Source organism: Fundulus heteroclitus, chromosome 16 (assembly GCF_011125445.2).
Source record: "Fundulus heteroclitus isolate FHET01 chromosome 16, MU-UCD_Fhet_4.1, whole genome shotgun sequence".
NCBI lineage: Eukaryota > Metazoa > Chordata > Actinopteri > Cyprinodontiformes > Fundulidae > Fundulus > Fundulus heteroclitus.
In genome coordinates, this window is record NC_046376.1 from 33411430 (window position 1) to 33422370 (window position 10941).

Below are 10941 nucleotides of genomic sequence, written 5' to 3' on the forward strand. Positions count from 1 at the left end.
CTTGCGTGATCGCGCGTTCATGTGCCGTGGTTTCTTTACCATCGTTTCTCGGCATTATCGGTGCTTGCAATCAGAGCAGAGCAAGCAGAAAAGAGGGAACCCCGGTAAAAAGTTACACACGGAACAACACTTACTGACTGCATTACAGGTGAGTCCCTGTTGTAACCGCCCGTTTCCCCAAACACAGACCTGATGCCATGTTCGTCTGGTATTGTCCCAAGTTAACAAAACACTTGGGTGCAAAATGTGTCGCGCGTACAGAAAGTTGCAGGGACAGTCGGTTGGACGAGAGGCGGCCGTGGCTTACGTTAGCGTCCTTCCACGGGTGACGTAAATCTAGGAGAAGCACCAAGATCTCGCTTTGTGGAGAGCGCGCTCTCGTGGGTTTTTCTGCTTTGTACAAAGAGCCCACACAAAAAAAATAAAAAATAAGCTACGTCTGTAGTGTGAAACCAGGAGTGGTACGTTTCACGCTCCTGGTTTTCTGGAAGGATTTTCTGGAACTGAGGCCAAATACACACGTTTTAACATGAAAAAGTCTGAATTCCACGCGATGACTCCTTTAAGATGAAAGCACATCTGTCAGAATGTCCCAGTCAAAAGTTCAGATTTAAACCCAGCTGAGAATACGCTGCCAGACTTAAAAACGGCTGTTCAGCGAAGCTCTCCATTCGCCTTGAGCTTGTAGTAATTTGCAAAAAATCTCTAGATGTGCAAAGCTGGTAGAAACACACCTGAGAGAGGGTGGCAGCTGGAAATGGAAATGGAAAAAATGGTAGTCCTACAATGCCTTTATTCAGGGGGTTTAAATAGAAAACTGTCATTTTTATTTGGAAAAGATTTTGAAAACCATCATGCATTAGTTTCCATTTAACAATTATGCACTAGTCAGTGTTGGTCTATCACAAGAGATCACTATAAAAGTTTGTGATTCTAACATGATGAAAGATCAACAAGTTCAAGGGCATATGAATTCCTTTACAAGAGACTACGTGCTTAAAACAGGAAACTTGGCAAGTAAGAAAACCTAAACGGTGTGTAAAAGCCCTGATTTACTCTGAGTTTTGTGACAGCAGATATTACTCAGGGCGCTTTTAGCTTTCCGTAGCGTCGTAGAGACAACCTGCAGGTTTCCATCTCTGATCTGGCAGCTGTATCTGCTCATCCTGAAATGGACCGCTCCTGTCAAGCATTGACGTCTCTGGAAGTACACACAGAACTCTCAGTGCAGAAATTACAACAGGAGCCCAAGTGGTTGCAGCCCTTCCTGCCAGCCTTTTCCCAACATGAACATGTCGTGGCTGCAGGGAGATGTGCTGACGGACGAAACGTGGAGTGATGGTAGGTTAGGGAAGATGCTCACTGAGGGTCTGTTAACTGTCTACTACGGACAATTCTGGCCTCCACACACCACTTCTTCCAGGATTTGGGAATTCCAAATTTGACCTCCTATATATAGACTGAAACAAGACTTATCAACATAGATTCCAGCATAGCATGCCCGAGCCCATAAGAGTCAGTACAGTGAGGGAAGCGAACCCAGAGTGTGAACATTTCCTGGGTAATATCGATGTTGACATCGGCATCAGGAGTACCTGCAGCTACTTGTTTCCAACAGGTGGCTGCAAAATATTTTGTTTTTCTCCAAGCGAAGGCATGCCTCTCTCATCTGCTTGCGTGGGAATGTGATGCCTCGCCGGAATGCGTTGTCTTTTGCTGGTCACACTTGAACGTTTCAAATCAAACAAAATCCCCCAGAACTCACCAGGTGTAGGTGCTGCAGAGCAAAGCAACCTCAGAATCATCACACCAAACGCCTCGTTTCATGTGGGTTTGATTTTTGGTCCATTCTGTCTGTTAGTCCAGAATAATTTCCCCAAAACTCTTGAGGATCATCAAGATGTTTTTCAGCAATTGTGGACGTTCTTGCCTGCAAAACTTTAGCTGTTGTTCCAACTTCTAGGTTCCAACTAAAAGATGTCAACCGCTTTGTTTTCCGTCTGTTCTTGAATCTTTTCTTGGCAATGGGCATGCTCTGCTGGTTCTTCAGATCTGTTAAGGGGGGTTCCCACCGAACGCAAATGATGCGACCAGAGCGAGTTTTTGTTTTTTTTATGTTAGCCCCGATGTAGAGGCACATCAGCACTGAAGTGATGCGATTCTTTTTTTCCCCCCTGTATTTCTAGTAATGCAAACGACGTGATTAGGATGTTTAGAGCAGAGCTAAACCCACGATGGACATGAAACAAATGGAGTTCACTGGAGTTCAGAAATCTGAACATTTCAGTCAATTCGCGTCACTTACCCAGAGACTATTTGTTATGACACTGGGTGGGTGAGTGCAGCAAAGACGAAGCTTTTTTTCAATCAAAATGGAAGATAGAAAAATTTACGTTGACATAGGATGAAGTAAGGAATGCTCTTTAGAACATTTGTGGGTGTCTTTGAAAAAAGCTGCTTTAATTTAGGCCTAAAAAGGACTGTTAAATTATTCATCAATGGTTCTCCTCTTGTCGCTCCAGAGCTGGTCATGGCCAGCCACCGCCTCTGATAAGGCCGGTGAATTCAACACCACAAACTTAAATAAGCACCTCCAAAAGTACCAAGCTAAACAACATGCAGAACTTTTTTTTTAACCATGTTTATTTCAAGCCTGATAACTTCCCTCACATGGCAAGGTGCACGGTTTATTCATTCAACAGTAGCATCGGTATCAGCCGATACGCTCAGCCCGGGTATCGGATTGGAAAAACTGGATCGGTGCATCTCTACTCGGTTGTACAGGTGGTGATCCATCCCCGAAGATAACTGAAGGATAACTGTTTTGCACACATTGACCGTGACTCGCTCGGTAAAATCCTGGTCTGCCATGTTGAGCTGAAACCAGCGAGCAACAGATAGAAGCTCCTACTATTTGATGAAGCGAGTGGAGGGTTGTTGTCGCCCATTGGCCAAATGAATTGCAGCTGAAATGTCCCCGGCGCCACGTCGCACGGTCCTCGCAGACCAACAAGCTTCAGCCTTATTGGTTCTTTAACAGTATTTTTAAGGTCGCACCCAATTTTTCAGGGAGACTCCAAAACTGACAAGTCTTCTCCACCTTAAGAAACACACACCGAGGGGGCTGATGGGAAGGGCTGACGTTCTGCTCTCACACGTTGGCCTCGCTTCCGTTCATCAACACTGACTGTTGCTAGCTGTTTAGCAACTTTTCAGACCGCTCTAGTGACTTTTTTATTCAAGAGTGACAACCAATGGCTCTTTTCTGTGTTGTTTGTGACTTTGGCAACAAGTAAAAGCACTGATTGCTCTGAGTTCACTGTCTCTTCAGCAAAGCATCAGCTGTGAGTCGCTCTGACAGACGCTCCGTCCGTCAGTCAGTCAGTCAGTCAGCGTCTTCGTGCTGCTGCACAGACTGACTCGTGTGTTTCACTGAAAATGAGTCATGCATGAGCAAAGCTTCCAATAGATTACAAAGCGGGGTGTAAATATATTATAAATCTTCAACGGGTAATGTTTTTTTTTTTTCCTTTCTCTGAAACTGTTGCACTAACTGATTCACACGCAGCCTCTCATTCATTCAGTTCATTCACTGAGTGGGTGCCACTGCTATCTTTTGGTTAAAATTGATAGTATTAAAAAAAATTATAGATGTTTATATTCAGGTAATGTTATATATTGAGTATACATCAAGTATTATTTAATACTTGAAATTATATTTAGTTATTTATTAAATGTTTTTATTACTCAATTTCTATAAAAAAAATATTTTGCACTTTTGTTTGCTTTTGTTCAAAATGTTTCAAAAATAAATCAGTCAGTGATCAGTGATTTTTTATTTATTTTTTTACTTTTTTTTTTTTTTTTATTAAAAAAGGTATCGATAATGGTACCGATAAAATACCGGATCGATAAGGAGTATCGTTAAAAGTAGTAGTATCAATAAATCCTTAACGATACCTCTCCATTATGACAGGTTTCTTGATTCTACTGATCTGGCAGTAATCAGGCCCGAGTGTCTCCAGAGAAATGATAATCCATCATTTAACAAGATGAGTGAGTGCGTTTTACGCTGGTACCAGGTTGGTTTGATAGCTTTCCCCCCTTATGCAGTCGTATTCAAGAAATTAGAACATACATTTCTAAGAGGATTGTTGGTCAGGCTAAAAGTACCTTTAGAAAACAACCTTAAAGACGGTGTTGTACATACTTTTCATTTAACCCCCATTCCTCCATGAAAAGTTCTCCCTTTTGGCATTTGTCTCACCTGTTTCTCTCCTTTTTTTTCGCTCTTCTAACTTCCTGTCTCAGTGTCCATTTTACATGAAATTGTCCCAACAAAAATTCTAATAAGGCTTCTTGCATACATGAATCAAGCGGAGCACTACGGCGAAAGCAGAAAGTCTCCGCTGGTGAAAGTCAAATCTGGTGGGCTCTTTTTTTGGCATTAAGACAACAATTGTTATTGCCTCATTGCCGGACAGGACACACACAGAAAAAGTGCCGTTTTATTTTATTTATTTTATTGTTCTGATGCAATATTCAACCGTATTTTTCGGACTATAAGACGCACTTAAAATCCTTAAATCTTCTCAAAAATTGATGGTGCACCTTATAATCCGGTGCGCCTTATATATCATTAAGGTTGTGCTTACTGACTGATTTTATGTGACACAATGTGCTCAAAATGTACAAGTACAACTTTGGTAAGCTACGAATCTGCTCTGCTCAATGGATATTCGGAGCATTATAGTACACTGTGTCACAACCTGACGCACCCCTGAGCTGTCTACTAGACTGCCTGACTGTAATGTCAAAACTAGAAGTGCATTCATGTAACGGTCCCCCACATACTCTGGTGTAATGCACTCCGTGGAGGTCGGCACGTACTCGAGTCGTACTCAATTTTTATTTATTTTTTGCCATCGCTGGAATAAAAAGCCAAATTACATCTGATTTTAAACTTTGATTCACATTTACTGCATTTTTACTCTGTGGTGGAAAAAAATGAAGTCCGGTTTATTATCCTATCAAAAGTCTTCACTGATAAATGCGATTTCTCCATATTTAAGCTGAACTTCTATCAATGAATCCCGCATAATTGAGATTTTCTCAATACTAAACTTTAAAAACATGGTATACTCTCCATCTATTGCTCTCTTGTCCACCTTTGGTTGTGTAAACCAGGGTTCTCGCCAGCGCACTTCAACGTAGCGGACCGGTGTAGGTACCAGATTGACTCGGGTAGTCAGATCGGCTCGGGCGCTTCCCGATGACGTCAACATATGGCAAATCCACTCAAACAAACTACATTATGCCCGCGGTCTCCATTTGTTACAAATCAATTTTATTTTGTTAATTTACAGTTATATTCCAGTAACTTAATCGAGGCATGAAAACTTTTAACATCTTTCTGGAATGCTTCTGTGGTAGTCTGTCAATTTAATCGGTAATTTTGCCAGATCAAAGTTACATCTTAAGAGAAATTCCCTTCCTCCAATTTTTTTTTTTTACAAGTTGTGAAGGGAAAATAAACCATAAACTCTTTTAATTTTTAATAAAAGTCTGCAGCCATTTTAATTTAATCACGGCATTCATCACTTTAAAATCAATAACGTTTATTCCTCCTTTTTCTACTGATATTACTATGTCATTCTTTCTGATCACATGTTTTTTTTATTATTACAGATGAAATTGTGATGAATTTGATTATTTTTTTATTGTAGTATTTGGTATATTTAAGATATATGCTGGATAAATTAATCTGGCTATCCCTTCCGTTTTTGTTAACAATATTCTTCCAAAAATTGAGCCAACTGTCAAATATTTGTTGATTTATTTTGTAAAATGGCTTGAATATTTGTTCTATAATTTCCAGTGTGGTCCTTGTTAATTATTATACCTAAATATTTTACCTAATTTTTATCAATTAAAGTGGGTTGATTATTATACATTTTCTATGTTCATCTTTAAGCCTGAAGCTTTTGAAAAAAAGGAACCTCTAAATTAACTAAATAAAATTGGTTAGTTAAAAATGCAGACCGCGTGCTCGATGTAGTTTGTTTGAGTGGTGTTGCCATATGTGACGACATCGGGAGGCGCAAGGCCCATTGAGAATTTCTTCGTAAAATTGTCCGTTTACAAACCGCAATCCCACTCTCGAATAAAACCTACACCCTGCTATAATTACTTTAATAAGCTGTCCAGACCAATCACAATGTTTTGTGCAATTGTGCAAACGTTAAACCAATCATGTATAGTGACGTCATCAGAAGGCGCAGGCCCCCCTAGTCAATCTGCTACCTACACCGGAACACGGAAAGTTGTCGAAGTTACGCTGAGAGTAGACAGTTTCGTAAAGGTCAGTACGGCACGGACGTTTGAGAGCAACATAGAAAAGTCGGTAAAGCTGTTGAACGTGCAGCAGCGCAGCAAATAACCTCCTGGACAATATTAAAGCTAGCTAACAATATGAAGGAATTTTTTATTATATCCCCCCCCCCCCCCCCAAAAATCGACCTCGCAGAACAAAGCCACGTGATTGGCTGGCCAAAATTAAAAATTTCATTATGTGCAATGGATGTTTGGTTGTTATTATTCAGTCTTACTGAAAAAAAAAAATCATTTTACATCATCAGATTATTCACATTGACCAAACAAATTACTGATTAGATAGATAGATAGAGAGAGAGACAGAGAGAGAGAGAGAGAGAGAGAGAGAGAGAGAGAGAGAGAGAGAGAGAGAGAGAGAGAGATGACATTTACTGGGGTGCCCATGCCACCCTTCCAGCCCCCCTTGGCGTCGCCACTGTTTGGGAACAGCCATGCTTCCAAGCAAGTCTGCAGCGCCGTTTCTACAACAACCCGCTGGATTTGTCAGAGCCAAACTATCTGAGGTGTTGCTGCAGAACCACGCAGCAGCAGAAAAGCCCACACGTGTGAGCAGAACGCCCAGAATCATCCCCATTCCTCCCCGTCTCCATGCTGGCACCGTGCCCCCAACTTCACGGCTCTGACCCACTAACAGAGAACGTAGGCCGGCAGGCTGGCGGCTCCGGCTGTCAGGTGCAGGTGGTGCCGCACAATGACAGCGGAGCACGTCCTGACGGAGCTTAGAGGGATCGCGCGCTTCTCGCGGAGAGCCGGCCGACATGGCCCGTGTTTAGCGGCCAGAGTGGCGCGAGGAGGCCGGGGGTTGACGTGAGGACACGACTCACCTTGCACCGCCGTGACAGCGAGGCACCTCTCTCCGTGTCTGTTTGTAGTCCCGAGGTCAGCTCCAGGTAAAAAAAAAGAAAAAAAGAAAAGCACCTCCAACCGGCTCGGTATCGAACGCGTCACCGGGAGCAGCAAATAAATGTTATTATTACCGGTCGGCGTTCGCCGGGTTCGCCGGCTTCCTCTTCTAACGCGCTGTCAAGAGCGAACGCAGTGGGCAGCGGCGTCCTGCCATCCCGGGACGGACTGAATTTCACTGCCACGGTCTGCCGGGAGGGGGGGAGGGAGGTCTACGGCGTTGACAAGTTCGCTACGCTCGGTCCCGTCCCGTGGCCGTACGGTGCCGCTGAATGCGGGTCAGCTGAGCTGGAGCGGGGAAGGTGCGTCGCCTGGCTCTGCAGCGCCCTCCACTGGCCGGACAGCGCCACTGCTGCCATAGAGCTTACATAATAAACAGCCAAGTCCAAAACAACTGCTGCTTGTTCACACCGTAGAATCACAAGAGGGAAAGAGGGCCATAAGCCAACACTTTAGTGTAAATAGATTAGGTGTGTTGCATCAGACTGGGTTAGTTGTGAGGCCTGCTGAAATGCATAATCTGGATGTAACTCGTTCTTCAACGGAAATCCATCTATCAACTGTAGATTAATGTGCTTTATAAACACACCATACCTTGATAATACACAGAAGGGAAGTAACTACTCCTTAAGTATACATATACATATATATATACATATATATATATATATATATATATATATATATATATATATATATATATATATATATATATATATATATATATATATATATAGAGAGAGAGAGAGAGAGAGAGAGAGAGAGAGAGAGAGAGAAACATTTGAGTTTGTTTTGGTAAACCTAAAAGTTTCAGATGATTAAACCAATTTTAATACGATAAAAAGATTGCCTGAAAGATATCCCTCAAATCATAATTTCGTTTGTTAGTTGAAAAAAAAGCTTTCTAAACTCACTGGTCCAATATGAAAAGGCCTTTAGGTCCACTGCTATCGCTACTTCAGCATTTGTGATAACTACTAAAGAACTTTTGACATTACTGCCTTGGAGTTTAGTTGCTCTTCCTTATGGATTTGTTTGATTCAGCCTCAGTAGAGGCTTTCTGAGATTTTGATGCAGGGAACTCCAAAACGATTCAGAACTGGAATTGCTGGTGAGCTTCGGAGCTTTGTACTAAACTCACCAGCTACATAAAACTAGAGATAAAGGAGGAGGTGTGCTTAACTTTCATCACTACTTCTCAACAAATAGGCTACAATACATCTCAAAATGGTTAAAACATAATCCCTTAGATGAGCCCTGACTAGACACAGAACAGAAATATGTGATGATATCAAGATTTCATATTTGCCGTTTATTAGCTCAAATATAAACCGGCATCTTTGCTTTAAAAATATCAACATCAGCTCTTTTCTGACAGCATGGTGGGAGTTTCTTAAAATGACGGAGTCATCCCTTATCCCATGCAGTCGTACACCCATCTGGAATAATCCTGACATCCTACAAAAAAATAAATAATATGATCAACTTTCCTTACTGGAAGAGTAAAGGTACTGAATACCTGGAACATTTATTTGATGGAACTGAGTTTATCACATTTGATAGATTAAATATACAATATGGTATTGATAAAAATAAATTCTTAGAATATCAACAAATTAAATCTATAATAAAAAAAAGCTTATCAAAGGTGGTTTACAAATTCCATTAAATGTATCAGAGTTCCTGGATCTAACCCCCCCAAAACTGGACTAAATTATACAGGACACTGTCTAAACTAGATCATTCAATATCTCTTCCTAATATGAAATGGAAGGATTTATCAGTCAGCTTTGAACAAAACTCCTGTGTCCGTCTCGTTCTTTCACTCCTGGTTCTTGCCGGCTCTCGATGCTGGTTCTTTTCAGGGAAAAGGGTTTGGGCGGGCTGGCTGAGTAGAATGTTTGGTTATTTTTCTTCTCCCCGGACGGTCTGGATGGTAGGCGGGTGGGTGGGGGGGTGGTGGTGTTGGTCTCGGTTTGCAGTTGGCTCTCGGACCCTGCCACCTATCTCTGGCTCCGCAGACAATGGTGGTGCGGCTAGTGGAGCCTAGATTTTTGGAGAACAGGGGTGCCTATTGGAGTCAGTGGGGGAGCTGGTGACGTCCTTGACCACAATTTTACTATACCTTAGATACTTTCATTTATTACATTCTCACAATATCATAAATAAGGGGGGTGGGGGGATGGGGCTATACCGGGCACCCCCACTTTTTGGCCCTCTCAGTGTTAAACGCACTTGAAAACAACATGGAACAACACGATTTTTGAGCAGGTAGAGCCAGGCTTGGGGTCTTTCGCACACCCCTGTTCTCCAATTGCCATCTGGAGTCTGGGAACTGGAGGAGGAGTGGGCCATCTGGTCGAGGTTTTGGATAGGGGGTCAGCTGGGGCTGTTGCTCTCCCCTGAAAATATGGGGTGGGGGGCGTGTGAATGTGACCGTGTACATGATTTTCTGTTTTCTCTGGGGCACCAAACATGATGCCCCAGAGATGTTCTGTTGAATTCAGGTCAGGGGAGCGAGGAGGCCAGTCTATGGTATCAATTCCTTCATCCTCCAGTAACTGTTGGCATACTCTTACCATATTAGACCGGGCATTATCCTGCACCAGGAGGAGCCCAGGACCACTGCTCCAGCAAACGGTGTCACAGTAGGTCTAAGAATTTCATCCTGATACCTAATAGGAGTAAGAGTGTCATCATTTATCCTGTGTGTGCCTCTAAGGAGATGCCTCCCCAGACCAGCAGTGACCCACCACCAAACCCATCATACCGAACAATCCTGCAGGCAGCATGATGTTCACCACAGCTTCTCCAGACCCTTTCACGTCTGTCACATGTGCTCAGGGTGCACCTGCTTTCATCTGTGAAAAAAAAAACATGACACCAGAAACAAACCTGACAATTTGGCTGAGCTCTGGCAAATGCCAGTCTAGCTCCATGGTGCCGGGCGATGAGCACAGCTGCACAAGGTTTACTAGCAGACATTGGGCCCTCGGGCTACTGTCATGTAGTCTGTTTCTATTGGTTTGCATGGACACCAATGGACCGCTGGGGGTCACTTTGTAAGGCTCTGGCAGTACTCAGCCTATTAGTCCTTTAACAAAGTAGCCAATACTGGTCTGGCTGATGGGTTAGGACCTCTGATGGCCCCGTCTGGCTCCCAGAGTATCTGCCTGTCTCCTGGAATCTCCTCCATGCTCCTGAGACTGTGCTGGGAGACACAGCAAACCATCTGGCAATGGCAAATGTGGATGGGCCATCGTGGTGGAGTTGGGCTGGCTGGACAGCCTCTGTAGGGTCCAGTTATCGCCTCATGCTGCCAGCAGTGACACTGACTCCGATCAGATGCACAAACTACTGAGCAGCAGTCAAAAAAATGCATTCAACTGCGAAAACCATTCCTGTTTATTTCAATGTGTCATTGTTTCCCCATCAGTACACCTACTGTTAATTTCATTAACACCAGAACAGCTGACTCTGATTGACAGAACTCCCTCTAGTACTGACCTGACTAGATCAACAGTCCACAAGCGTATCTGACTTCATATCATACTCTGATTACAAAGTGTTGTTTTAGTTCCTTTAGGGGTGGTGGCCTAGTGGTTAGAGCAGTGTGCTTGCACTCTGAGAAGGTTGCAAGTAGCC